The sequence below is a fragment of the Pogona vitticeps genome, chromosome 2 (genome assembly GCF_051106095.1).
Source record: "Pogona vitticeps strain Pit_001003342236 chromosome 2, PviZW2.1, whole genome shotgun sequence".
In the NCBI taxonomy this organism is placed as follows: Eukaryota; Metazoa; Chordata; class Lepidosauria; order Squamata; family Agamidae; genus Pogona; species Pogona vitticeps.
In genome coordinates, this window is record NC_135784.1 from 255360198 (window position 1) to 255386842 (window position 26645).

Below are 26645 nucleotides of genomic sequence, written 5' to 3' on the forward strand. Positions count from 1 at the left end.
TTAGAGGAAAAATTGAGGGTCATTTTATACACGGAAGGAGGCAGCGGCAAAAGAGCAACTGCATGCTCAGGCACCTCTTGCTGCTGCCCATTGACTGCTGCCGCCGCCACCCAATTCCCTCCTCCAAAGCTCACGTTGCTGCCTTGTGACCTCCGGTGGCGGAGGTGGCAGCAGCAGGAGACCGAGGCGGAGGCAAAGGAACACTCGCGCCCGCTAGGGAGCCCCTTGCTGCTGCCCATTGACTGCTGCCACCGCATCGCTTCCTCCAGTGCTCTCTTCGGGCAGGGGACAAGACCGCGACAAGGTGAGCTGGAGGTGAGCCCCGGCAGTCACACTGGATGAGGTGACTGGGCGGCAGCAGCAGGAGACGGAGGTGGAGGAGCAGTTGCCCACTAACTGCCACCAGCAAGGGTCAAAATTAAGGGGTTGTCTTATACTTTTGGGGATCATATACACGGAAAAACATGGTATATCTAATGCCTCTGAAGAAGTGAACTAAGTCCATGACAGTTACATCGAGTAAAATTTGTTACTCTTCAATGTGTCTCAAGAGTCTCCCAGTTTTTGCTGCAGTAAACTAGTCTGAACTACTACCAGCCCCCGGAAATGTATCGTATCCTAGAAGAAGTTCCAATTAAGCTTATTTCCTTTGTTTCTCCTATGCTGGTCTCTGCTCCTTAATTGGATCTCGTACACATCCCACACCTTTCAAGTTCAAGAGGTATTAATTCTCTAGCAAAGGTACATAGGCTTTAAACGTGCAGCCTGCAGGGAGTAAGGCTGCAAGTTCAATAAGGCTGCAATTCTAGACACATTTGCTTCAGAGTAAGCCTCATTGAAAACAGTGGAATTCACTTCTCAGTTAAATATACTGGATACAGAGCAGAACTTAAAGCATGTATCGCATATAGGCTGAACCCACAGAACCATTGCAAGCCAAGCCTGTAAAGAACGAACAGAAGACAATCGTGATCATTAACAGGTCTGTGATGGGACAGTAGCTGCTCCAGTCAGCAGATGCTGGGGATCAAAGAGCAGTGGGTCAACGAAGTTGAAAGGCAATGCTGTGTGCCATATGCAGTCCTCAGCCCACAAACTAACATGCTTGCTACCCTCAGTTGCTATGGATGATGCTGTCCTGAGACGACTTCTGGAGAAAGACTGGACAGTCAGCCTCTGTATTTAGAACTGAAAGAAGCCATATTGAATATTTGCCTAAGGTAAGCTAATGTCTTCAGCCAAGCAAGACCACCACAGTTTCCATCACTGTGGAAAAAGCGGTACTATACTATTTTAGCTGGAACTATAACAATTGGGACATGGTGGTGCTGTGGGCTAAACCGCAGAAGCTTGTGCTGCAGGGTCAGAAGACCAGCAGTCGTAAGATCGAATCCACGCGATGGAGTGAGCTCCCGTTGCTTTGTCCCAGCTCCTCACCAACCTAGCAGTTTGAAAGCATGCAAATGCAAGTAGATAAATAGGTACCACCTCGGTGGGAAGGTAAAACAGCATTCCCTAGTCACACTGGCCATGTGGCAACAGAAACTGTCTTCGGACAAGTGCTGGCTCTACGGCTTGAAAACGGGATGAGCACCGCCCCCTAGAGTCGGACACAACTGGACTAAAAATGTCAAGGGGAACCTTTGCCTTTTTATAACCATCTCAGTTCCTTCCAGTGGACATAATTAAGGCTGTTGTAATAATATTTGTTTATTATTTATTGATTTGTTACATGTTATTCCCCCTTTCCTCCAAAGATTTCAAAGTGCTTCTTCTCCTCACTTTATTCTCACAACAAACCTGCTATGTACAGCTGGTTGAATGTGACTTACTCAAGGTCACTCAATGAGTTTGACAGTAGAGTGGAAATTTGATCTCAAGTCTCCTGAGCCTTAGGTTATTGTTGTAGTGATTACACTATACTATTCCTTTCCTTATGGTACTTTATGCAGTGGATACTGTTAGAGCTCTAATGATTAAGGCCAGTACCCTATTTAATGGCACAGAGCATAATGTTCTGCTGGCATAGCATTCTGCACTCCTTTCCAGCTTGTTGCTGTGTGAGCCACAAATTGCCCTCTTGAAATAAATGGTACTTATACTTGTATAAGAAAGTCTTGGAGATCTCACATATGTTTGGAAATAGCCCAAGCACTCACACAGCGAACTGTTGCACAAGCAGAAGAGAGATGAAGAGGATTTTTGCCTAAGACTTTACATTCAATTATCTTTACTATTTTTCCCAGCACCCATGCTTACCATTCTTTTGTTTGACTATCAAAAACAGAAATATGCTTACTAGTTTCATGGGGCACATAACAAAAAGACGGGGAAACTGGCAAGAAAATGTTTCTTGATGCTGGACTTCTTTATTTTAAAAGCACCATGCCACTGTTTCACACATATACTTTAAAGCACAGCTCAAAGCAGATTTTTGGCCAGATTCAGAATCGTCACAGTTGGTGAGTTTGCCATTGTTACAAATTGCTGCGGATCACACTGCTGAGCCACAAAATCCACAGTGTCTTGGGTGCATCACACCTCAGCAAACCTTGATGCTTATCACAGTTTCTGTAACTCCAATGAGAAATGTCAAGGGCAAGGCTTGGATTTTGACCAGACCTTCTTCAGCATGAGGCTGAAACAATTTAGGGGAGACAGAGAGAAGTTTGAGCTTCTATTCTTGCTTTTCAATTAGAGAGTGCAAATGTTGGTGGTTCTCATTTTGATGGTATCTTCCTATTAATTTAACTCTGTCATGCTCTCATTATTCATAATCAGAGATATCTCAGTTCCAAGAATGTGAAGAATATTTGAGAAATTCCTCATTCTCTCGATCTGGGCTGCCTCAACACAACAAGGCATCTTGACAGGGAATTTCCAAACCCCACTAGGTTCCTGACCCCCAGAACAAAAGCAATTCATGCAACATGGTGCTTTTCTGTCAAAGTTTTGGCAATTTGTGCCAATTGTCTCTGAATCAGTATGTGCAAAATTGGTATCTTTTTCCCTATGAAGTAAAATGCACAAGCACACACAAATACTGACATAGACAAACAGAACAAGGACAGAATACTGGTAGAGGAGGAGAAAAATTCATACAATGTTTATGATGTTTACAGGTCCACACAACAAGGCAACAGCAATTCTTAGCAATGTGAGAACCCTCACTGATACCATCAGAACATCTCCTGCCCTCCAGAAAATGATGGGAAACATTAAGTAATTCCTTAACCTCAGCAAGTACCTAAGTGGTACCCATGAGTTTGAAGAAGCAAGTGCCCAAAGAGATGGACAAGGACATTGGGAGAGACTCTGCTCTAAGTGTCTCCATTCTTGAATTTATACATCAACCAAATGGACCTCTTTCCTCTGGAATTCCTTATATTGCATCACTAGGCAAATTCGGTACCTCAAACTGCTTTAAAAAAAACATTCCAAATGGTCTTCTAAATCTGGCCAGACAAACTCCCTTGTAATTTTTGTTCTTGATCTGATAATGGCAAATTTTAAAAGAAATTTATTTATGCACTTATCAAGGTATGAGCTTCCAAAATAATATAAGATATTACAGGATTACGCTGAGACGAAGCTTAAATTCATTTTTGTATTACATACTATCTTGGAATATCAAACAAGCATTAAATGAGTTTGGAACACAAACATACAAATAGAATATAGGGGGGGAAACAGAATTTTATGCAGTTCCAAATACCACATTTACTAGCTGCACAGCACTCAACTTGTCAGAACTATCCATTGGACTACCTGTGGTCTCTTTGTTTCGTGAACTCACATAGTGGTTTTTCCGTGTGAAAACACACACTGTAAGCAACTTAACACCTCATGTTCTTAACTGAGTGACAGTACCAAGCACTTCACAGTCCCTTTAGACTGTTCCAGAATGTAGTGATATGTAAAATACAAAAAAAGTTGGTGTTTGAAGTAACAGGGGAAAGCAACCGTCAAGGGATAGATTACGGTCAGTCTCATGTAAAAGTATCTCATGAAACATTGGCAACCAGAAGGAAGACTGTCCATTGGCATTCAGCATTATGTGTGCTGTGTTATCTTTGGCTGTGTAATCTTTCACCAAGGTCAGAATTCTCTAGTAATTGCACTGGCATATATTTTATGGCTCTTAGGTCAAGAAGTTACCAGAAGCTCATTATCTCTTATGAGTAGTTTAAACACAAAACTTTGCTTAGGATTTCTCAGGAACATAGTCCACTTAGTTCTTGCAGCTGGTTGTTCAACACAGAAAGTGCTGATTCCACATCCAATTCAAACGGGGATTAATTGCTGAATCCTTTATAGCCTTTCTTTTACGCAAGTTTGATTGTTTATTAGGCATGGCAGTCTCATGCAAGAGTATCACCTGAAATGTGAAAGGCCTAGCTGGGAAGGTGCCCTAGCTTCCTGTTCAGAAAGGAAGCTCCCTGCTAGCAGTGGGGCAGCTTCATTTCTGAATAAGAAACTAGAGCAGAAATAAAGTTAAGGTAAACTATGAGCCTTCCTAGCTAGGCTTTTTCTCCATGAGAGTGGTGTTTAGCTGTTTGCAGCTGGAAATTTCTCAGGCTGAATTCCTAGGATGGAGAATTATGGGATTTGTACTCCAAAAATTCAAAACTTCTATGCCTATTGTTTATTTCAAAATTACGGAACATGTTCAAATTATTTTTCTTGTGAATAACTTAAATGAGCTTGATAAACAAGGAAAATGATCAGGCTCCTCAATAAACAAAAATAGAAAAATTCTGTGTCACGTGGGACATACAGTATAATGAGAAGATAAGATTTACTGAAAAAGACCATAATGCCAGGAAAAGCATAAAACAGCAGGAAAAGAAGAATACCTAATATGAGATGAGTTGAACCAATAAAGGATCCCACTGTCTTTAGTTTGCAAGACATCGGCAGGCCTGTTAAGGACAGGACTCTTTGGCAGTCATTAATTTCTAGGGTCAGCATAAGTTGGAGGTGACTTGACAGTACATAAAGATGGAACCCGCCATCACTTAATACTGTGATGCAGTGGCCATCAGAGGTTATCTGCTTTGAGTTGTAGAAAAGGGACATTCTAATACTAAAAAGGTGTGCCTTATCCACATGCTTTGTTTAATGTTCAAATACACGTGTTTGACCTATCACACTGCTACATCACCCAAAGTTGGGTGCCCTTCCAAGGTCACACAAAAGGTCAGTGGATCATAAGTTGTAAGTTAGGATTCCCCTACTCTAGACTCCAGCTGAAATAAATTTAGTAGACAGTGTAAGTTTTTCCTGTTTTTCTGGTATATCTGCAGACTGGTTTTGCTTTATTTGGTTTGTTGATCTTCCTTTGTATTTTTCCCAGCTATCTGCATTATCTTTACTTTTGTTATTTGGTTATTTGTTTGTTTGTTTGTTTGTTTGTTTGTTTGTTTATTTATTTATTTATTTATTTATTTATTTATTTATTTATTGTTTGCTTGTTTGTTTATCATTTTATTAGACTATTTTTCTTTCCGTGTCAGCTGTCTTGTGCATTTCTAATTGGCAAACAGGTTGAAACATTACAGCTTTACCTCATGGATGGTCAACCAAATGATTTCTCTATCCATTTTTATCAGATAAAATAACACATACGGGATATGAATTTTCAAGCCAGTATACTATTTTCCCCCTTTTTATTTTATATCAGCCATTTATCAACAAGGAAATCACACAATTTTTTCAAATAACACATTTTCCTTCAGCTGGCCCTGAAGTCTTGAGGCCCCTATTTGGAGTTTGGGGGTGCTCCTAGATTCATCTCTGAGCCTGGATGCCCAGTTTTTAGCAGTGGCCATGAGGGGCTGCCTCTGGAAAGTGTCAGGAAGCTTCAGTGGGTCCAAAACACAGCAGCCAGATTGCTAACTGGGTTGGTCAAAGGGATCACATAATCTCCCACTACAGCAATTCTGCCGATGTGTTTCCAGGCTCAACTCAAAGGGCTGGTTCTAACCTATAAAGGCCTAAACGGCTTGGGTCTAAGCTTCCTCAAGGACTGTGTCTCCCTTTATGAGCCTGCTCAAGTGTTAAGCTCATCAGGAGAGGCCTTCCTCTAGGTCCCACCACCTTCACAGGTGCATTGGATGGGGACACTGGAGAGGCCCTTCTCTGTTGCTGCTCCCCCTTTGGAACAACTTCCCACAGGAGGCCAGGCGGGCCCCACCTTTCCTGTAGTCTTGCAAGCAGATAAATACTTTTCTCTTCAAGCAAGCTTCCCCTTAATTGACTGACTACCTGGGTGAGGTTTTTAAATGAATATTGTGCCTTACTGCTTTGAATGTTTTCTTGATGCTGCTTTTGTTTACCGTCTTTCAGTGTCCTGTTTGCTGGATCCTCATTTTAGCTTTCAATATTGTCTTTTCAAAGTCCTACAGAACCTTCAGTTAAAAAAAAAAAAACAGGAACAAACAACAACCATCTACAGTACTCCAAAAGTGGGCAACAACAAAATAAGAAAGAAAAAATCAGTTATCATCGGATCTATGCTGGCACTAGCAGTACTTTAAGAATTAGCATTTAACATCACATCACCATCTTCCTTCTCCTCCTCACTTCATCAGCAAGAAACAGTACAGATGACAAAGAGGAATCATCATCAATGATCTTGGCAAGCTGTTGAATCAACAAAAGACTCTTCTCACACCCTATGAGTAACCTTTGGGGTGCAAGAGAGGATGCTGGCTAGCATCAGGAATGGCTGAGGCAATTTTATAAACATGGGTCAAATGAGGCAATTTGAAATTTGTGGATTCTGTGTTGTTAGAATGATTTGTATTTCAGAGGCTGTCTTTTGGAAATGAATAAAAGAATCCAAAAATGAAAGCCTTTTAAATGCCATTTTGTTTGTTTGTTACAGCCCCCAATTCCTATTCCTCTTGAGAAATTAATGGTTACATGAGCAAGGGGGATTTATAATTCCAAAGGTGATGGGGGCAGAGAAATTATTGAAAGGCAGAAGCTGTAGTGAAAGGTAGTACTGATGGAGGATCTTTCAGAGACAACAGCAAAAAAATTAAACCAATTCTTGTTAGTACTGCATAGAGGAAGTCAATCAAATCTGATTTTTTCATATACCTTGGAAACCCTATGATGGCACAAGGATATAACAATATGCAAATTTACCCATTCATTAAAGGAAATTTCAAATGGTAAGTGGCTGAAATTTGAAGTTGTTTTGGTTTTTTTTTTCCTGTCCTGCAGGTGACCATCTTCTAGAAAGACAAGTCCGCTTCTTTGAAAATCTGCAGAAAAAACTCCACCAGGTTAAACTTTTATCTTACCAGTAGCCAGAAAAATTTAAGTGTTTGGCCACTACGGTCCACTAAATGAGAAACAAAGGTTCATATCCATGTTCAGCTCTGAAGCTTACAATGTGGCCTTAAGAAAGACACCCTGTTTCAGCTTTTATTCATCTCATGGGTTTGTTGTCAGAGTAAAACAAATTAAGATATGCTACAACTAAAGATTTTGGCAGATACAAACTAATGAAATGAATTAAAAACAAATAATTGAAGAAGTGTCTGAATTGCATTTTTTATTAACTTAAATGAAAACAAATAGAAACCTAGTTAACATAGAGGACTGAAGTTAAAGAATTAAAAACAGTAACAACAACATGTGTACATGCTCTCACAGCTGGATGTTGAAATTGTATGGACTTTCTGAGGGAAGGAATGTGATAAATGCTAGCCATTATAGTCAATGAATGCTTCTTTTCAGCTTTTCTACTGGGAAAGTCTTTCAGCTTTTTTAGCCATACATGAAAGATGTTAGGACTGCTCCCAATGAACCGAATTATGAGATTACTGTATACTATTTTTGGTTTGTTTGCTTGTTTGTAAAAATGCATATCTTTACAGGCCTTTACAGAAAGAGAGGATTGGAAGGAACAAAACTATGTGGAAATCCTGTGACGAACAATGAGAAGAACTGTTAGGATCGGGCCCACACTGCCCCGGCTGCTGTAGGATCGGGCCAGCCTGACCCAGGAATGGCCTGGTGTTTGCAGACTCAGGCCCTGGCTTGTGTAGCGGGTAGCTGGACCACTCATGAGGCTCACCTGGGAACCTGGAGGGGAGGCCTGTTTAAGGAGTGGTTCTCCCTCCCAGAAATTGCCTCAGTGAGAAAGGTTTTTGGTTGTGCTGTGCTTGTGGTTCCTAGTGCTTTGCTGCTCTTGAGATCCAGAGTCCTAGCATTCCAGTGTTCCTGCATCGAATTCCTGCTCTTGCCTCCTGCATCTCTGTGTCTGGACTCCAGTGTTCTTGTGCCTGTTCTTGCTCCTGTCTTGCTCCCTCCTTACTCCTGCTGGCCTTCTGCATCTCAGTGCCTTGTTCCAGCTCTGTGCTCCCACCTCTGCTTGGTCACAACCAACTGTGCAGTGAGTGTCTTTGGACTCAATACTCTGTGCGGTGAACTGGGTCTTGGTGACCTTGCCCCTGGTGAGAGGCTGCCTGAGATATCTTGGACTGTGACGCTAACTTGGTGATGACACAATGTAAAGTTTATTAAACACATTAGCCTTGGGAGGCTATTACTGTTGTGAAGGCATTTATTTTATTTTATTTCCTTGCCTTTCTCCTTAAAAAGGACTCAAGGTGGCTTATTAAAGGCAGTATTTAAAACCAAGAACAATGAATATACAAATATTAAAAGTGATCAAACAAATACCACACTAGAAAATAGTGAACAAAAGCAATGCACAAGACATTCAAAGCAGTAAGGTACAGCGATTTATTTAAATATTCCACTTATGCAGCCAGTCACTAAGGGAAAGCTTTCCTGAAGAGAAAGGTATTTGCTTGTTTGGGGCAAAGATGGGGCCCGCCTGGCCTCCTGTGGGAAGGAGTTCCAAAGGGGGAGCAGCAACAGAGAAGGCCCTCTCCATTGTCCCCACCTGTGAAGGTGGTGGGACCTAGAGGAAGACCTCTCCTGATGAGCTTAACACTTAAGCAGGCTCATCAAGGGAGACACAGTCCTTGAGATAGCTTGGGCCCAAGCCGTTTAGGACTATAGGTTAGAACCAGCATTTTGAGTTGTGCCTGGAAACAAATGAGCAGCCAGTGGAGCTGTTGCAACAGGAGGGTTATGTGATCCTTGTGACCAGCTCTTGTTAGCAATCTGGCTGTTGCATTTTGAATCCACTGAAGCTTCCTGACACATTCCAAATGCCACCCATAGAGTGTATTACAGTAATCCAGTTGGGCTGTATCTAAGGCATGTGTTACCATGGCCAGATCAGACCTGTCCAAGAACACTGTTATTACACTTTCTATTGTAGATGAATGCCTGCTAACAGTATGGCAACGATGTCTTGCAATAGCAGAAGTTTCTGAACAATCGTCAAAAGCAGATCATAGTCTGAACATGAAGTTTATCAAGGCAAGTATCTCTGTTGTTTCACTTCTTGGTCTTGCATAATGTGTGGCATTGAACTATGCAGGAAATGAACTGAATTGGAACAAGGGATGCATTTAGTTTAGTGGAACCTGTTCAAGAGGAGTTCTCAATGAGTTTTACCCATTACAGAAATGCAGATGACTTTTAATGTCAGTGGTTGATTACTTCTAATGTATAGTTTTCAGAGTCTTTTTTTCTCTCTTCCCCGAGCAAGATTTGTTCCAAGAGATGTATCCATGGCCATGGAAGTTTGGAAATGTAGGCAGAAGATTGGTGGAGGGGTGAGAGTTGCTGCCATTTCTTTACACAGAATTTGCTTCAGACCCACCGTCCCACTGTTTGGCAGACATATTCTCATTGTGGATTTTTTTTCCTTCCAGGAAATAGAAAGCAGTTTCAGGAGAAATGCTGAACAACTAAATACCTGGCAGAAAATGGGTAAATGTCTCATAGACTACATTTCCTTGTTGAAGATCCTTTAGGAAAGGAATCGTACACTTGCATGCAAACAGCTAGATGAGCCCTCAATTACTCAATTTCCACAGAAATTAGAAGAGCTCAGCTTCTTTTTATCCTAAACATCACCACATTCTGAATTCATGCCCATATTCCATGTCCCGATACTGTCAAGTTAATTGTAGCATCAAAAGGCTTGTAATGTGCCTGCCACACTGCTGCAGTTTAGACCTAATCAATCAACTTGGTTGAATACCTTCCACACATTTAAGCTGCATAATTTGCTTTACTGCACTGCATTTCCAAGACTGAAGTAGCAAGTTAAAAAAAAATCTTGTATGACCTTTGCAGTCCATAATGACAGCAGTAAACATATATTTACGGTGTGTGGGCCTAGCAGCAGCAAAGCATAAATATGTTTATTGCAAATAGAAGCATCTCGAATACTATCCTCGTCTAAACTGCTTTGTAAAATGCTGTTTCAGCAATATTTATGGTCCTCCCTATCAAAGTTTTATTTATGTGGTTCATCTTCATTTTCACCTGGCTTCGGTCTGGCCAAATGAAGTTTTGTAGAGCCAGATGACCTCTGCAAAACAAAGCAATACACACACATCCCAAACTCTAAATTTAAGCATAAATTTATGTGTAGGCTGCGGGTTCAAGAAGACCAAATGAATGATCAGTTACCTGATTTCCTACTACAGGTTTCAGTGGTAAAGGACAGGGAACCATGGTGATGGCTCCACTGTTACACAGCGGATGGAACTCAGGAAGTTGTGCTGCAGGGCTGTTACTGCTGCTCCACATCCTATGGGTATCTCTCATACAATCCCCAAAATGCAGGCGTAGGGGGCATTGGAGGCTCAGTCCTCATCCTGAAATGACCAGGCAAAATTAGATAGGTTCCTGTGCAATTTGGCCTCCTTGAGAATTACATAAAGAAAAAAGGTCCAACAGAAAAAGATTGTTATTGTGGTTAAGTTCTGGCAGGAATAAGGGGGAAATCCTGGCAGAGAAATTGAGGCTGCAATTAATTCTGTGAAAACAATGGAATGGGACCCTCTTCTAGTTAGTCTCCCATTTTGTTTAATATCCATACAAAACTGCTAAGAGAAGTTGTCTGAAGGTTAGAGCCGTTAGGGATCATCTCTGTGTTAACAAAATGTAGCTTTATTTCTCCTCTGAGTGTGGTATAGCAGATAGAGTGACAGACTAGGACTCAGAAGACCTGGGTTTGAATCTCTGCTCAGCCATGGAACTTTCGCTGGGGGTGTGGAGCTTAAAGATTTCACTTACCTTGAAAACCCTTGTAGTGTCGCTATACAGTAGGCTGGTTCTGACTTGAAGGCACATAACAACAGCTTTTTCAATATAATCAATGGTACGAGTATGGTAAAGTTTTCGGAAAGGCTTTCATGGCCGGGATCTAATGGTTGTTGTGGGTTTTTTGGGCTCTTTGGCCGTGTTCTGAAGGTTGTTCTTCCTAACGTTTCGCCAGTCTCTGTGGCCGGCATCTTCAGAGGACAGCACTCTGTGCTCTGGTGTCCTCTGAAGATGCCAACCACAGAGACTGGCGAAACGTTAGGAAGAACAACCTTCAGAACATGGCCAAAGAGCCCGAAAAACCCACAACAACCACATGGCAAAGTTCTCTTTATACAGGGTTAAAGCAAGGCAGGCATACCTTTTTCCTGGCAAGGACTGCACACCCTTAGAAACCGTCTGTCAGGACTCAACGTCGACTGCAGAGCTCAGAAAGGTCATTTTCTTGGACTCCCAACACCCAGAATTTCCTAGCCTGTCTCAAGGGTTCTGGAAGGTCCAGTCCTAAATATCATTTTGTTATGTTCTCATCAACAGTTGGCAGTCTTGAAGCTCAAAATGGCTAGGATTAGAACCAAAAGTGCATAAGGGCACCCCTTCTTACTATCCCACTTACAGCATCACTTTCACACTTTCTTTCTGCTATCTCTTTTTTTGTTGCACTTACCAGAGGTTCAAATGAGCTTGCTGAGAACCTCTTCAACCAGTTTCCATCCATTCTGCCTCCTTTTCCCTCATCTCTGCAAGAAGTCCTAATAGATTTAATGTATTCGTGAAGGCTTTCACGGCCGGGATCTAATGGTTGTTGTGAGTTTTTTGGGCTCTTTGGCCATGTTCTGAAGGTTGTTCTTCCTAACGTTTCGCCAGTCTCTGTGGCCGTCTGCAGAGACTGGCGAAACTTTAGGAAGAACAACCTTCAGAACACGGCCAAAGAGCCCAAAAAACCCACAACAACCATCCTAATAGATTCCTTACAGGTAGCCTTTTTTGCCTGTCATCCATATGTTAAACTGCTAAGGTCATGGCTTGAGGTTATTTCTATTTATAACATGACTGTTCCTTTTACTAAGGAAATACATCTTTAGAAGGCTGGAGTTTCAAGTGCAAAGTAATAGGGTAAATGTATTTCTGACTCACCATTTTCCCACTTCCAGTCATATCTCCTTAAGGTGGTCTTACTTCACCCACAGTAGTACCAGATGAGTATTTGCAAGAAGAGCATCAGCTACAGGGCACATCTGAAGCAACAAAACTGCCTCTTCTGTACTAAAATTTCCACTTCTCTAAGCTGCTTTTTCTTATTAGAGATATGTAACATCTAGTTTCCATTAGCTTTAATGAGTAAGAATGATAATACACCATTACTGTCGACATGTCTTTATAGGGCTTGGAAAGTTATGGAATGATGAAACTGTTTAACTATGTAAGCATAAGGAAGGGATGCAAGTGGCTGATGATTTTATTGAATAGAAGACATTATTTCTGTAATATTATAGCAGTAAGTATAGCAATCACATCTCACTTTGTGATCTGTTTTATCTGCTCTAATGTGCAAAAAATGCTGGCATTCCAATCATAACATTTTAAAAGAGTTATTTATAATCTCACGTGAAATCTATGCACATTTTTAAAGTGATATTTAGCAAACTGGAATGAATTGGCTGTTTTGAGGATAGGACATATGGGTGGTGGGTTTTTTAAATTGTTGAATAATATCTGTAAGATTCCCCATGATTTTGCCTTATACTTCCATATTCCCCATCTTTATTTGATGTCCTTTACCTATACTTTATTATTGGTATAGTTACATAGCTACATTCACTCTTTTTAGGCAAAAGTAGGCAAGATGGAGATTTATGATTGGATGCAAATCCACCAACAGAAAGGGCAGGACAGCTGCTGGTCCATATTGGGATCACTGCCCTGGAGAAGGAGGTTGAATCACATGCTGTTTTCTCTTTGGAGGCCATTCACACACACTTTACCTTACCACATACAACCTTAGTGCTATATCCTCAGTATTCAAACAAAATATTGTGCACTGACCATTTTCATCAGGATGGGCAACAGTGGCCCTCCAGATGTTGTCAGTCGGCCATTCCCATCGTCTCTCACCATTGGGTGTTGGCTCATAAGTTATCTGCCCCTTGGTAAATCAGGGCAGGCTCCTCCCAAGGCTCTCAATTCCACTTTCATGGACAATTCAGGGGAGTGTGTTGATGCTGGTGTCAATCATATTGCCAGCTCCAGAAGGTGGACCCAAGGAACACAGAGGTTGAGGATAAGACTGTTAATTTTAAAGGGAGCTTGACTCAATCTACATTTGATATATCAAATTACTTTTGTTTTGTAATTGCTCTTTGGGGAGATTCCATGGCTTTGCTGGCATGTTCTTGTCTCCAGCACCCGACATTGGATGATTTATGGTGCCTGGAGAGATAACAATGTAAATGAAGGAAATATCCTTTTGTCTCAACGTGTGATCTAACTTTTCATGGGATCAGTGAACTGGAGAGGACTGTCACCCAGCGAAGAAGATACCTGCTCATCCCACAGGAAAAGCAAGCTAGAACTCTTTAGATATATGAGAGTACAGCTCCCATCAGGCCCACCATAGCTGATGGTCATGAATCATTGAACCCATATCCAGTTTGTGTACTCTTACCTTCCAGAATACATAGCTAGGCAGAGCAAAAGAAACCACAGGACACCATCTTGCTCTGTACAGTCTCTTAGGGCAGGAAAAAAGGGACCAGGAGAAGAATGTTGGTTTCTTAACTGTTCAAAGGGAACAACTGGAAAATAGGGCTGTTCTGTCAGTTAAGAAATGGATACTGATTTTAAAACAGCCTATGTGGGAAAGATTTAAGTCCCTTGTGAAGAATAAAGGAAGAGTACTGGTTTATACTTACTCGGCATTGTCAGAAAAGAACAGAAGGAAGATAGATACCATATTCAGAACTGATTATTTTATGCAAATATTTCTCCCCAATTTTCATTTTAGCTTAAAGCTTAAGCACCCTTTATGTTAAATAATTAAGAAGAAACAAATTAAATCAGTAGTGCCAACATTTAGAAGAAACGAATTTAGAAAGTAATACCTACATAAGAGAAAAGGTGGAGAAAATGTTACCATTGCTGTGTCTTCATGCAAAACAGGAAAACGTTTCGACAAACTTCTCATTTTAATTCTTGCAGTGGCCATAGGTTCAAGTTCTATTATGCATGAACATATTTTTAGACATTTGGAAGTCTTTTCTTGAAGCCTGTGTAGACACTTTTTTTCCTTCTTTTTCCATCTTCTTTCTTTTCCTTTTTGGAAAACACAATTGTTTTTAATCCTGCCTATCTTTTAAATTTTGTTACTGATTTTTTAAAAAAAGATTCAAGATCATGCTAGTTCAAGTACAGCATAGGGGCTAAGTTTCTAGTTTTCCTTGCAAATAGTACCCTGCCAGCTATGTGATGATCAGAGAGGAAAGAGACACACAGTTGTTCTGCCTCATGTGATTCTGATGCTAGCAAGACAACGGCCAGAATCCTCTTGCATAGCTAAGCAAATGGCATAAACTCTGATAGCAAATTGCCCGTACCTGAGAAATCATTGTAGACATTATTCATTGTATGTCCAATCACACAATTCAGTATACCATGGATAATGATTACAGTGATTTTATAACTTTGAATCAATTTGCCTCCCAAAGTTACACCATTTGTGTCATGCCAGCATAAATAGGCAAGAGGATTTTATCCAATCAATGAAAAAGCAGTCATGGAGAAGAAACCTTTAATATACATTATTGTTGTCAGTTTTTTAGACCTTGAGATTCTAATTTATGCACTACAGAAACTGCTTGCTAAATGTACTATTACCCTCTTTTTAAAGCTTTTAGACATTTGAAATGCAATTATTTTCAATCAATAGGAGTCAATTGAACCCCACATTTTTTACCTGGATCCAACACCGATCCATCATTTACATCACTCTTTGTTGTACAAGCATTTGTAAATTTCTCATACTCGTGCAAAAGCCATCCTTGACTTCTATACTCAAGCAGCCTCCCTCCAATGAGGCTAAGTGACTTGCCAGTTGGATGCTGCTTAGGTACCCAAGCACAGCTGTGTTTCTGCTTCCATGAGCCACCACTACCATATGCCTGTCGCAGAGTTGTGAATTTTGGTTAAATTCCTCTGGCGGCACAGCAAATGTACTGGGATCACAGAGCAGAATTAGCTTCAGGTTCCCCACATTAGTCCACCCTTTTTTCCTTCATCAACTGGTACTTACAGTCTCAATAACTTACTCTGAGATATTAGTTGGAGAAAGAATAAAAAGGGTTCATTTACTTACAATTGAAAGGATCAAACAGCAAAACTGGCAACCATGGTTGGCTGACTTTCAGCAACAAGTCTCAACAGACTCATTGATTCCAACAGACTGACTAACTCCAAAAAACAATGGAGAGGGAAAGGGAGGTCCTTGACAGAGGCAGAGCTCTCCTTAAATTCAGAGGCAGGAGGGAACAAGTGGGGGCAATAGTTTGACCTTTTCTTATGACAGCAGAATGTGTGTGTGACCAGAAATGAAAACTGGCCACTGCCAAAAGAGATTGAATAGGGTAGGAATGGTAGTTAACATGTGCTGGGATAAGTATCTGTTATCCAGCACAGACATCTTAGTTTTTAACGCAAACAAAAAATTTTTATTAAAATGGCGTCGTCCTCCAAAATAATCACCCCCAGACATAACACAACAAATGATAATTCTTCAGCTACCTATTAATATCTCTAGTCTATAAGAATTTTTGTTTGTTTTATTGATCAAAGGTAAATTATAAATAACAGAAATAAAATTAAAATACAAACTCAGTAGTGACTACATACGATACACAATAAACATTTCCCACCCGTGCCACTTTCACCCTTGGGACTAGGGAACGAATAATATCAGTTTGTACTACTTTCCACCCCATTCCTCTCCAAAAATGCATTGCTGCTTCTGCTGCCATATAGCCTTTCCCCTTTGTAAAGACAGATTTCAAGTATAAATTCCATGCATCTTTGAAATCATTAGACTTTACCATTCCTCTTCTTATTTTCATTTCACAAATTAATTTATAATCAATTGCTAAACTCCACATTTCTTTATACCAATCTTCAAGATTAATTTGTTTGTAACTTTTCCAGTTCTTTGCTTAATCTTGCTTCCATAACCATTATAACAACTAACTCTTTCTGATCTTTTTTCAAATGATCATTCTTAATGATGTCCAGGAGGGCAATAATTGGCAATATTTGAATATAAGAATTTCTTTTTTAAAAAAATCCTAGTTTTAAAATTATGCTCCCTCTTTTTAAAACAAATCAGGAATTAATGTTTATTAAATGTATTTCCAAGCCCTCTCCTCTATTCAGCTTCTTCTGCTTTGCTGTCTCAGCACTGTTTTCCTCCTACACTTTTTCATAAATAGGTTTTGCAGTCTTTAGCTCTGCCCCTTAGTCTGAATAATAATATATTATTCCATGTAAATACCTCCTACTCACAAAGCTCCTCCCACTTCATTTCAACAGCTGATGGACAGTTGAGGGGAAAAACAAGGACCTTGTAAACTAGCCAACTGAGAAGTCAGTTTCAGGTGCTCGCTTGGACATAACATGCCTACACAAAAGCAAGAAGAGCCATTCTCAACTGATTTAAATTTTATCAGAAATTTAGAGTGTGTTCACACTGGAAACAATAAAAAAATCATGGCATCACTTTTTTTTTAATTGTTAGTCCTTGCTGATTGCACTTGATGAATAAATTTGTACCTAATCACACTCTCCCAATTTTTATTCTCTACTGCTTCTTGGATGGTTGCTTTTGAGAATTTCCATTAATGTGTTACACGGGCCATTACTGGTGTACACAGCCTTCTCACAGAAGGGGGGGGGATAATTTTTTGCTAATATATGCACATAAAACTGCTATAAAAGATATAGGAAAGAGGCAGGTAAAAAGATGTCTAGTGCAGAGTCAACTCACCAAAAGAACTTGAGTTACAAACGAAGCCTCTAAGCTCTGGATTCACATGTGACTCATCACCACTCACTGTCTTTGAAACTATGGCAGGTTTGTGGGGGGGAGGGGAGGAAATGCAGACAGAGATCTCTTATCACCTGTATAAAACATAATAAGGAATTGTCTTTTGCTATACTTAACTATTTAGAGTCTGAAAAGGCAGCCCCTTTTACAGCTACTAGCCTGCCTACCTTCAATGTTAAAAATTTAAAATTATGGACATACTGTATATGGAATAGAGATAAAGTTTAAAAAAAATTAAAATATTAAAATGATTAGACTATTTTTGACCAGAAGCAGGCTGCTTCAATGGCATTATCTTAGCCATTTATTAGATCTTCTTTAGTATGCACAGTGAGGCATAACTTGCATGTAAATGAATGCTGCATTGACTGAATTTCTGCATATTCACAGAAAAATTGTCCTGTATATTACCTGACTATTCTTTGATCTTCCTACTTCACTTTGAAGTCTAGTGGTCCAGCCAAAATCCTGTTGTGATGGGAGATACTGTTTAACATTCATCCATTCAGCAAGGTGGTTGGTTTTTCTCTATAGATTTCATCTAGCCTCTTCTGGTTTAATATTAAGCTTGAGATATGTGCAGAAAACCTTTCCTCAATTTTTGCTATTGTCTAGGAGGCTAGTGGCTATGGAGAAAATATGTTTGATGCTGTATTACCTTTTTTCATTCATTATATGCTAGCACGTCTTTATGTACTTCTGGAGGGGCAATGCCAGCTAAACAATAGACTTTTCAGTCAGGAGTAAATTTCAGGCAGTCAGCAATAATCTTTCATCATTTATTAAGACCTACAGCTACTTGTTTGGCATGTGCTGATTTATACCATATGGCATTAGCATATCTTGCTTTGGAGTAGTACAGTGGTGCCTCAACTTGTGAATGCCCCTACCTACGAACGTTTCGACTTATGAACAGCTCCAGTTGTAAAATTTTGCTTTGACATGTGAACTTACGAACAGAAAAAATGCAAGGAAGGCGGGTGTGGCATTCGCACCTCATGGCCCCTGCCTGACTCCCCAAACACAGAGCACACGAAGGCAAACCAGTACTCCTTTTCACATGCTGCCACCAGTTGATCACTAAATCAACATACTTTACTTATTGAAGGATGAAGATGAAGGTCCAAACCTCACTTAAATAAAACAAGTTTATTGATTACAGATGTTTGATAATTAATCATAAGTAACTTCTACAGGTTTATTTATCATCAGTCTCAACCTTCTATTTGTTATAACAGTATTTATTCACTCTTCTCACTAATCACACCTTAGATCTCCCAAAGACCACACTCTATCTCCCTCTCCACTCTCATCTCCCTCTTCTCTGACTGACTCTCTCCCTGACTCCGCCTTTTTTACATATCTTCCCAACTAATTTAGAGCTTCCTCACTGTTTTTCTCCTCTTTAAGTGAAAGGCACGGACCTGTGTTTTTAAAAGTTTCATTTCTGTTAGTTAAGATAAGGGAAATAATCTTCTAATGCAGAGATCACCTGGTGCTTGATGGACTCAGAGGTTCTCCCCCTGGACTGTCAAGACAAGATCATCAGTGTAGATGAAACTCCTAAATTATGGGGACGTCAGTTGATCATTTGTGTAAATGTTAAGAAGTTATGTTGCCGGGACGCCAACCTGTGGGAGACCATTCCTTTGATTTCTCCAGAAAGCTGTGCCTCCCTTGAAATTCAAGAAAGAACCTTGAAGAGTGATCATTTCTGTTAGTCCATGAACTTTAATAAGGAGGCAGAGCTTTTTGAGGAGCAATTGATGGTGAACAATATCATATGCCACTGCATGGTTGACAAATGTTGCTCCATTTTTTAAAAAACATCTTATACATGCTGGATTAGATGTAAGATTAGAGCCATTTAGGTGTTGCCAGGTCTAAAGCCTGCCTGTTCTGGAATTAGAAGCAGCTCAATTTTAAGGCCATATTTTTAATATCATCTGTTCAAACACTTTGTGTGAGAAGACAGAGCCTCCCCAATGACTGGAAAGCATTGCAAGTGCACTCCGACATCCCCTGGGCAATGGTGTGCAGCCGGCTAATCCTTCCTTTCCTGAAGCATTGCACTATAATTTCCGTCATGCTTGGTTTAATCATAGTAATTCATTTTTCACTGGGAACTAGGAAGCCTGGCAAACCTGGAAAGGTCTAAGTTGAGCTCTTTTCACATTTAAAAGTTTATGCTTCGTGTACCTCAGCAGCAGTCTGCAGAACAAAAGGAAAAATGTCTTCAGCACTCACGGTCACGAGAATGCTGCCATCTTCCACAAATAAACAGAGAGTTTACAGGCACTGGAACAGATGGAAGACCTAAGCTGTGGATAGTTGCAGTGTGTACAGTTTGCCAGTGACACTCTCCTTTCTTCACTCAGGGCTCTTGCACTTGTTATATGGAGCGTGCCACCAAAACTAATTGCCCCCTTACCCTGAAATAATGATGCGAGACAAGTATTATGGGATAAACATGGGCCACACTTTGTTAAATAATCATTCTTGCCCTCTGTAAAAGGGGGGTCTTGCTATAGTGTGGAATTCAGGTTTAAGCACAGAGGTCTCAATGGACCCCTTACAAAACAAATGGGCAAGTCCCTAGCCCCAAGTTTTCGCGGTCACGAAAACAGCGAGAACCCGGCCGGCCCAAATTTGACCACCCCAGATTTGACCACCTTCTGCTTTTTGACTGTTGGTCCGGGTGTGACCCCAGCGCATCTTCCCCCCCAAGCACTGTAATCGCACAATCCACAGTGCTGGGAGGTCAAGCTGAGCTATACATTACCTGTGATTGTGATGGAACTCACCAAAACCTGTTCTATCCTCACTACCCACCTGTGTTACCAAATATTTCCACCTTTCAAAATGCCATTGCACCTGCTCCAGTGTGGGATAGGCGAAAAATCCCCACACCCAAAAGCCAATCAGGATACAGGTAAAAAATTGCTATCCGGCAATTCTCTTCTCATGAAGGATCCTGAGGTGCCCTTTCACAAACACAGGGGCATTTTACATGGTGGCAAGCAAGTTGCCCCCAAATCCCAACTTTATTAATGTAGACAAAGAGAAACACTGGAAATTATGGAAAGCATGGAAATTATACTCACATACCACTCTGTACATTTGCCTCATCCCACCTCAAAAAAAGGTTGCTGTGTTATTATGTGCCATCAAGTCGCCCCCAAGTTATAGTGACCCTCTGGATGAGTGATCTCTGAAAAGGCCTAGCCTCAACTGCCCTGTTCAGGTCTTATCGACTCAAGCCTGTTGTTCCTTTAGGGAGTCAGTCCATCTTGTATTTGGTCTTCCTCGTTTCCTGCTGCCTTCCACCTTTCCCAGCATTATTGTCTTTTCCAGAGAATCCTGCCTTCTCATGATGTCCCCAAAGTAGAACAACCTCAGTTTCAACCTTTTTGCTTCCAGAGATAGTTCAGGCTTGATTTGTTCTAGGACCCACTTGTTTATATTTCTGGTATATGCAAAGCTCTCCTCCAGCACCATATTTCAAACGAATCGATTTTTGTTTGAAATATACACAAGGACAACCTTGGCTTATCCCATAAGCCCTTTCACAGAAAATGAAACAATTTACCACAGCTTTTCCTCCCCCATGCAGCTCAAAGTGTCATGTTGTTCTGGGGAGTACTCGAAAGATCCAGAGAAATTTATGGGCACAGGGATATGCTGGGGGAAGGAGAGACGTGATCAAATGACCTCCCCTCCCTTTCTACCATGGGGATTGTTTTGTGAACTGAGCTCCATCCTGGGAACCTAACCCTTTTCCTTACTATGTGCATAGACATCAATAGGTCAGCTTCTTATTTACATGGTGTGCACCATGAGTAAATGTCTCATTTTAAGCCCCTTTTAAAAGTTCATATATGTACAGATAGTCAATGCAAAGTGCTACAAAAAAGTCATTTGGAAAAGCCTACACAACCTCCCGTGGATATCCAAACACCTGCTTAGGTTTCCCACTCATTTCCTTCAGATTTGTGTATCTGCATGATTTAATTATTGTGAAGAAGCAAAGCAAGGTATATAATTTGATAAATCTCACATACTTGAAAATATTAGTTCCCTAATTTTTGTTGTGACTAAGACAGGAAAAAAATAGTCAATGTTTCTTTCCCACAGGTTCTTTGAATGTCATATTAAAATTTGATGGAGGGACACAAATGTAAGTGTCTGTGAAATTAAAGTATTTAGCTAATTTCTCACTTAATGCAACAGTCCTTAGTTTTAAGTTGTACATCACATTAGGCACAGTTCTCTTAGCACCTTAATTTGCTTTTTCTGGCATTCATCGGAACCCCTCTGAATAACAATCATGACATTCCATGCATGGACCCTGGCACAAGGCCTTAACTGGCAAAATCCATCCTAGTCAAACAGAGTTGACTCCACAGATTATTCTCCTGAAATGTGTATATAGTATTGGCCAACCTGAATACATGAACATGCTGGCTTCATTTTGGACCATTACAAAACAATGGCCGGCTAGCACTAAGCAGCTCCAGTTGGTCTATTGTAATTTCTCCAGAAGTAAACAGAAGTATTTGAAACCCAGCAAGGAGGTCAAGGGTGGTGGAATGTATTTGTCTACCTGATCTGAAGTCATAGCAAGAAAATGATATTTCCAAAGCTGGAAAAAAAAAACCCACAGTTGTCTGGCTATCAAAGTTGCTCAAACTGTGATAGTAATACCTTAGAGCATTTCTCTTTCTCCAAGCCGATACATAAATATTGAATGCTCCCTCTTTAAAAATGTAATGTTGGTGTCTCAGAATGTGTAGCAACCTTTTCTCCTGGGCATTGTCATTTCTCTTCCCTTGGGCGGGGGGGGGAGAGAACGAGGTGGTTGAAAGTGGTCCCTGCAGGACCAAGGCACATAATAAAAGCCTGGCACCAATTCCAGGTGGATCAAATCTATATCCTATTAAAAAAAATAAAAATAAAACAAAAACCCCTGTTGTTTTTGAGATGAGGGGTCTGACTCCCAAATGTAGTTGGACAAAGTTCATCATCAGTGCAATTCATAAAATGGAAGGTCAGAATTTTGCTAATACATAATGTGGAGGAAACCCTCAGATGCATGCTGCTTTTTCTTCAGGACAGGCTTCATTACAAATAAAAACATTTGAGGTCACTTATTGTTTGTTTGTTTTTTAATGGCCAGATAGGCTGGAACAAGTGTGGGCATCTACAGCCCTCTAGATGTCTTTGGACTGCATTTCCCACAATTTCTCATTTCTGGCTGTGCTGACTAGGACTAATGCATTTGGGAGGTTAAAAACTCTGGAAGGCCATCATTGTCTATCACGGGAAAGAATATTTCTACTTTTATCACTAGCATCCTTCATGTATAAAGAGATGCTCCCAAGGCCTTCAAATAATTGTATTAAATTTCCCCTGAAGCACTTTTCTAAAGTATACATAAAAGAGTATGTTAACATTTTTTTAAGCACATGCATTTGTTGTTGTTGTTTTCCACTCCAAATCTCAGAATTCTCCATTTTGGAAGTTTCCAGTAAGCACCAAGGCAGCTTGCTTTTCCAACAGGAAACTAAGTCGAGGCTCAGCCTGTCCTGGGCCATGAGGCCTTCCAGCTCAACCTTCTGCCAGGTGAGCACAATGGTCTGCCTAGCAGATGGAATTCCCATCTCCGCTCAGGACACTTTCTTTTCCGTATCCTTCAGGCAACGTTGAAAACCAAGCTGTTAAGGTAAAATCTTGCAGTTACCAGAGTTTAGAGACAGAAGAAACAAATGCCTGACTTTTAAACTTAGGTCGGTCCCCCAGGCTGCTGGCTTTTAAGGGAAGTATTAGAAAATATATTTTCTCAGTAAGCTCACTGGACTCTTTCCTTCTGTGAATCATTCCTGAAGCATGTCCACACTGGAATTCCACCACAGTCAGTGTGCGATTCTCTGGGAAGGAAGGAGTATATTGTGCAAATAGTTCTTTTCTTAGCATCATTCATTTAAAAAATTATGTATAGTAAGCAGAGGTTCACCAGTGTGTGTCCCCCCCAATCCAGTTTTTTTTCAGGGGGAGGGGCAAGCAGGCTTCATTCAATCCCTTCTTTAAAGCCTCAGACTAGTTGCAAACAGAAAGCACTAGAAGGTCATGCTTCCAAAGATCAAACTTCTAATTGTCCTTTGAATAAGAGGCTGTATTTGAGCACAGAGCTTTGCATACGAATGAGTCCTTTTCCCATGTAGCAAGTCAGCTATTTTCAGCTCCGCAGGGCTGTCTTCGATTTCTTAGTTGTAGCTATGGCAATAGGATTAGATGGCATTCCGAAAAAATTCATTTTAACAAATTAGCACAGGACGGTACAAAAGACTCTGCTATTGGGACAATGCACAAGAAAAAAATTCCACCAGAATGCAGACATTCCTCAAAATAGTCATCCAGTGCCATCTGTTTGTTTGCAAGCGGCTCGGCACCAGCCGCCACAAACAAATAGGGGCAATGAGCCTGAAAGAATGCCCTCTTTGCCCATATGTTCTGTTTAACACAACACCTTCCCACTTTAAAAAATAATAAATGCAACTTTTTAATGCATATATATACTGTGTTCTTTGATACAGACCTCTTATAAACATAGCAGTTAAATCCATTTTAATAACCTTCATTATTACAGTACAACTTCAAAGTTCATTACTGAGTTTAGGAACAAAAGCCTAGTATAACCCCCAGGCCTTAGGCCATGTTATAATGAAGGTAAAGAGCCAGTTCATTGATGCTACAGAGTTATGGGTGTTTTAGTTTCTCCTTTGTGTTATTTAGCGTGCACTTTCTCTACACTTCACCCTTTCATAAATGGCAGCCCTCAATAAGCACATCAAATAGCTTCTTGAAGCAGAGCATTTAAAATGTTAAAATGTTTCAGGTCTAATAATCCTCTGGTGTACATTTTTTTCCTCAGGCTTTCACTGTGTTGGGGTGGGAGGGAATGAAAGAAGAAAAGAAAAACCTGTATCTTCTGAGCCATCACAGGTGAGAAGTATGGAGAAATTGGGTTTTCTGCATGTTGTCATCTCTACCCAGTTCCACAAATATGGGATTTGGGGTTGCCTTCACGAGCATACTTGACAGTGAATTGTTCCCTATCCCAACAAACGCCAAAGGGAAACAAACCTTTCCTGTGCACACGAATATTCTTTTTTTAAATTGGAGACTTAATTAACTTTTTGTTTCAAAAAATGTCTCATCTAAAACTAGTTATACAACAATATTATTCTCCTCAGTAACATCTTAAATTTAACCTTTCTCTGAGGTTTTTTATTGATCAAGGGAAAGAGAAAATTCAATGTTTTCAAAACCATTTTCTGAACGATTGGATTATCTAGAATGAGCACAATTTTCAATTGATCTTTCAGATGATTAGCTTACAGGCTGGCATCCCGCCAAAAAGAGAGAGGAAAGGATGGTGTCTGATTGTGCAACATGTCACCCTTTGCTTTGATGCTGTAATAAAGGACCTTCAAAGAGACCCATACTTTCTATTTGGTATTGATAGCGTACCTATGCAATGTTAGATCCTGAGTGCAATGATTGTGGAAGGGGAGACCGGGTGCTTAAGATGGCCATGGCGTATTGCATCATCTGTGAAACAGAGAACTAAACACTATCCGCTGCCATTCCCATTCTGTGGTGTTATTATAGTTCTGTTTTGATGTACTATATTATTTTAAAATACAAGACCACACCTGTTCAACATGTTTCACTTTTGCCATGAATCACACAATGGCTTTTTGGGGGGACGATATGTTAGCTCTAACAAAATGATGAGAAATGTGTGGTGGCTCAAATGCTGCTGAACTGCATCTCTCCCCCCCCCCCCCCCCCGCTGTTGCCTACACTAGCTGGAACGGATGGGATTTGCAGTCCAGCAACTGCTGGGAAGTCAATCAATTTTCACTCTTCCTCCAATTTATGGAACACATGAAACTTTCTCTCTCCTCCCCCACTCCAAACCCTTCTAGGAGGCAACTAGCTTAAGAAGGAGAGGGGAGCACATCTATCTGTAATTTTTGTTTCTCAAACTTTGGAGCCTATGGCAAAGGTATGAGACCATGATTAGAACTGTCATTTGTTTGTTGATGATTTGTTTGTCATGAAATCGAAATTGGACAATCTTGCCTCTCCCACAATCAGCCAGTGTGGGAGAATTAAAACAGTAAGTTTTTTCCTGTGGCTTGGTGGAGAAGAAAGACGTTAGTGCCGAGTTCAGACATTTTGATGAGCAAACACAATTGGGAATTCTAGTGTAGCTGCAGAACCAAAATCAAGAGGAGCATTCAAGGAGGCCCGGAGGTTATGTGAACTACTGTTCTAATGACCTCCAGTTTCCCTGAAAACAACTGTGCATGTGACCTTCAGTGAAGTGTGATGTGCAAAGCCAGTCACAATATGTTTGCTGTAACACCTGTTTTAAAATATTCAGAAAAGTACCCTTGCTATCATTCTGTGTAAGATTTTCTGCTCTGGCTACTATCACCGAAGAGAATACGCAGAGCGGCATTCATGCTGGTCCCATACAAATGTGTTTCTCTTTTCTCCACCCTAATACCTTCCTTCACAGTGATTTAATTCCAAATCCTCACTGAAAGCCAGGAACAGGGAGATTACTTTGGGAGGCACATAATGCATTATCCAAATTGCTTGTGTTTTCTGCTCAGGTAGAAGCACAAACTGTTGGGGTGGAAATTTACTTGCTTTCACCACCAGTTATCTAAATAATTGTGTCTGGTTCAAAATGAAAATAAATGATTGTTTTCATATAAATAATAATAATCTGGTTTCTTGCCAGTAAAGCATATTTTATTTGGTGGCATGGAGATCACTAGAGTAAAAGAGCTTAGAAATCGCTGTGTAGTTTTTTTTAAGGCTTGTTTTGCATAATACAATACATTTTACTTTGCAGGATATAAAGGAGATAGGAAGAGCCATGTTTAATTTGCGAAACTTTTCTATTTTGCCAGAAAGAAATCAGCACAAATGGCATTTTGCTGTAAACCTTTCTAAAAATACGTGCCGTAAGGAAGGAGTTTATCATAAGCAGTTTATCTAACCTCGGAAAAGATTCCATATGACAGCAAGGTGACATTGTTGACACCTTCCAGATTTGTAGAGGATTTTCTTCCAAGTGTGAAATATAATTTAAGTATTAGGCAGAGGGAGACCTGAGATGTGGTTGGTCCAGCACCCTCTTGGAACAGAGGCACAAAACCATGGAAGTCATAAGTTACGTGGTTCTGTGGTTGAAGGACAATCGGAAGTACAGCTGCATTTAGCATTGTTGCAAATTTTTTGCAGGAGGACGTTTTGAAATTATACCTCC

General features: G+C 40.4%; 1 long non-coding RNA gene across 1 annotated transcript; it reads left to right on the top strand.

Moving 5' to 3' along the window:
- The first annotated feature begins 823 nt into the window (after window positions 1-823).
- Window positions 824-26269, top strand: LOC140704909 (uncharacterized). The gene is made up of 3 exons (XR_012084398.2): window positions 824-6271; window positions 7234-7295; window positions 7893-26269. It is a non-coding gene; the product is annotated as an uncharacterized LOC140704909 (long non-coding RNA).
- Window positions 26270-26645: the final 376 nt, after the last annotated feature.